Source organism: Vigna umbellata, chromosome 6 (genome assembly GCF_029865625.1).
Source record: "Vigna umbellata cultivar VRB3 chromosome 6, Vumbellata_1.0, whole genome shotgun sequence".
Taxonomy (NCBI): Eukaryota; Viridiplantae; Streptophyta; class Magnoliopsida; order Fabales; family Fabaceae; genus Vigna; species Vigna umbellata.
In genome coordinates this window covers 29,844,374-29,848,192 of record NC_142170.1, presented here as the reverse complement: position 1 = coordinate 29,848,192, position 3,819 = coordinate 29,844,374, and the positions used below count along the sequence as shown (strand labels likewise).

Below are 3,819 nucleotides of genomic sequence, written 5' to 3'. Positions count from 1 at the left end.
CAAAGTAAAATTATCATGGTTAATTGCACAATTGATATTGTAGACAAGAAACTCTTCCTTTACAACAAGGGAACAATTATAAAACTGGTTCCATTCTACCTAGTGCTATTTTGAACTGTGACAAACACTCTTTAAAATATTATAACATATGTAATCCTTGAATAAAAATAAAATACCAATATTTGTTGATAAAAAATCATTTTCAACTAAGAGCATATGTTTGTGTCACCATCACATGGAAATCAAATTAATGACATTTTTCTTGAAAAGTGGTAGCATGATATAAGTTTGATTCTCATATTTAAAAAGAACATACCATATCCTTGTCGGACATTACAAGAAGTCACAACCCGTAAGTAACCTTCCCCACATGTGCAGATAAACGTGTTGCTCCAGACAAAATAAGACGAACTCTACCTCCTAAACCCTCCTTTGCCCGATGATGATTAGCAAAGCCGTAATCCATTGTATGCACAAAACAGTTGGTACTAATTATCCACCACACCTCATTAAATTGTAGAATTTTGTACATATTATCCACCACACCTTACTAAATTGTAGAATTTTGTACATATTATATCCATACTTTCTAAAGTACCTCAAAGCCTTTCTATGAAATAGAAAAAGTGTACCACCTGAAATTATGAAGTAAAATTCAAAGCTTTTATGTCTTCGTAAAGTCAAATTAATTATAGAAATATGATTAGAAGGTAAAAGATAGGGTGAAAATAACAAGTTATAAGAAAACAACAAAATACTAATAATAACATCCTAAATCCTAATGAATTGTGATGATTATGCAATAACTACACAAGGTGCGTTTTTGCTACCAAGCTTCATGAATTTTTTTGAATAATGTGCCTTTATTCCTTAAACTCCTTAAACTGAAATAAAAGACCTATTGGAACATGAATACATTATGTTCAGATAAAGAAAAATTAAAAAACTTCATACAGTTTTAACCTTTTATACACTTCCACTGATTTCCTTTTATACACTTTAAACCTTTTATAAAGAAAATCTTATTCTGCTTTTCTTTAATTTTTTTAAAACTGAAAGGAAAAAAATAAACATTTAAACTATAGAAAGTTATTTATTTTTCAATTAAGTTTTTATTTTCTTAAAAATTCATTCAATTTAATCATGTATTAGTTGATAGTATTTTATACTTATTTATTTATTTACTATTATTCAAGTAAAAAAATAACACATAGTTGTAATACTATGTAGTATGTACCGCATGCAAAAACAAAAACAAAGCTAGAAACTCAGTCAAAATCAAAAGCTCGTTAGTAAAAATTATAAATAAAAGAACTTATTAGTTAAAATCCTTAAATTGAAATGACAGTGAACTAACTCTCAACACAATAAAATCCTAGTTTCTTTTTTAATGGAATAGAATTCACAGAACAATTATTAATCTCCACTATATCTAGGAATTAAAATGAGAATTATAGTTTTTACGAAGTTAGAATTAATCAAAATTATAATTACCCTAAAATAATAGCTAAAATCATTGTATTAACACATTTACAAAATCAAGAATTTTACTCTGTAAATCAAAAATGTCATAAAAACAAAAAATTAGACCCTAAACACAACTTAATAAAAAAAATACAATTAGCTTAGAAAGATCTGAAATTAATTTATTTTTCTCAATTATCACGCTTAAAAACTCTCTGAATTATTTTAAATTTATTTATTTGCCTTGTGTTTACAAGCCAGTAGAACGCATAGAAAACACCATAATTATTTACACCACTTTGAAAAAAAAAATAGTGAGAAACATGAATTAGACATTTTGGTGGGAAATAATATAGTAAGTAAAATTAAGTATCGTGGCAGATTGTATAAAATTTAGCACTAGTTGTATAAAATCATGGACATGACATGAGTACAAAGAAACAGTACTTAGTCAGACTTAAAAAGTACATAAACTTTAAAATTCTCAACACCATAACCAATTAACTTCAAAGCTCGAGAATTCATAGTGTCAAACTTTAACTCTTTGCATGATTCATATAACCCTTCAAAAACTTAGCACCTTAGATGTGATGGTCTAAAAGCTCATTATGATTGTTAAAATCAGGCAAATCCAATAACCATCAACTTACAAGATCCCAATGTTGGCACCCTAGATGGTCTAACCTCCGTAGCCTATGTAGACATCCTAATCTCTAATTCTTTCAATTTTCCAGTGTTATAGTGGTGTGTTAAGTATTGTTTGTGAGTGTCCAAAGCTATTGTAATTTTTGTAACTTTCTATAGCATGAATTAAACTTAAACAGTTAAACTTGTTCACCACTTGAGGTTCTTATTATTTTTTTCTGCAAAGTCTTATCTATAAGGGAAGGTCCAAACATTATAATTAGAAGTTGTTTGCACACAGGTGACAACCATAAGTGATTTGTGTACTCACTATAAACAAAAGTGACTTGTGTAATAAACCAGCAACAACAAGGTGAACCAGTGATACGACAACCACTGCATGACAGATAAAAGCAGAAAGAAAGCCAACCCAACCCCAACCCCAACCCCACACATTGGAAAACATTTACCTAAAAGAAAACAACTCCCAAACTGCAAAGAACGGCAAAGTCAACCAAACAGACATCTGAAATTAAAACAAGAACGGTAAAGAAAAGAGAAAAGATAAGAGATAAGCGAGAAAAAACCTGCAAGGCGTTGACGAAACCATGGAGGCCTCGTCGTAGGTCATGGCGGAGTTGAGCGGTGCGGCGGTTGGGCGCTCATACTCCATTGCTGCAACGGAACCGAAAACGCACGCTGAGAAGATACGCGACGAATGAAATTGCGAAAAGGAAAAAGAGAAAATGCATCCGAAATGCCATTGGTGAAGTCAATCAAACAAACACAGACCTCAAATTAAAGCAAGAACGGCAAAGAAGAAAAAATAAGAGATAAGAGAGAGGAAACTTGCAAGGCGTTGACGAAGCTCTTGCTGCGCTCCATGGAGGCCTCGTCGTAGTCATGGCGAGTTGAGCGGTGCGGCGGTTGGGCGCTCAAACTCCATTGCTGCAACGGAAACGCACGCTGAGAAGAACGATGCTCTGATGAGTGCATAATGAATGCGAATTGAGAACTGAAGAGAGAGAAAAGAAAACTCAAAGAGAAAAAGGAAAACAGTTACCGTGAGGTGGCAAGTGATGTGTGAGTGGGAGCTTATTTAATGCACTGCCACGTGACATTATGTTGGCGCCACCTCTATTAACCTTTCACGGTGAAAAGACATCACTACCCTCTCGGTTGCCTTTTAGATTCGCTAGCCTCATTGGTCGACCGTCCAACTCTCTCGGTTGCCTTTTAGATTCGCTAGCCTCATTGGTTGACCGTCCAATGAATTTTTTTTTCTTATACCTTATATTCATTTTAATTTTAAATATTTTACAAACTAAAACAAATTTTATATTTAAACATAAATTTAATCATTCAATTATTTTCTAAATGTGACAGACTATTTGTGAAACCCTTAATAATTAGCATAAATTAACTCTGACACCTCACCACTTAACACGCACCACAATCAATGTTAATCCCATTTAAACCCAACCACTACTCTGATTTCATCTCTGCTGTGCACTGGAAAACGCACCACGTCACACCCTCAGTGCATTAAAAACGCACTAAACTCTGCATGCACACACGCCACTTGTCACGTTGGAAGCTTCCAGTTCAGAGTTGGTATGCAGGTGTCAGCGTGGGAGAAGTTCGTCCAAACGAACGTGAGTTAAACAAAATCAGATTTCGAAAACTCATTCCCTCACCTGCACCACTCATCTTCTTCCTCAGAAATTACCC

General features: G+C 33.3%; 1 long non-coding RNA gene across 1 annotated transcript; it reads right to left on the bottom strand.

Annotated features, from left to right (window-relative positions):
- Nucleotides 1-371: 371 nt before the first annotated feature.
- Nucleotides 372-3,273, bottom strand: LOC148197194 (uncharacterized). The gene is made up of 3 exons (XR_015780495.1): nt 2,942-3,273; nt 2,676-2,763; nt 372-635 (listed from the first exon to the last, which is right to left on the bottom strand). It is a non-coding gene; the product is annotated as an uncharacterized LOC148197194 (long non-coding RNA).
- Between the last annotated feature and the right edge of the window lie 546 nt (nt 3,274-3,819).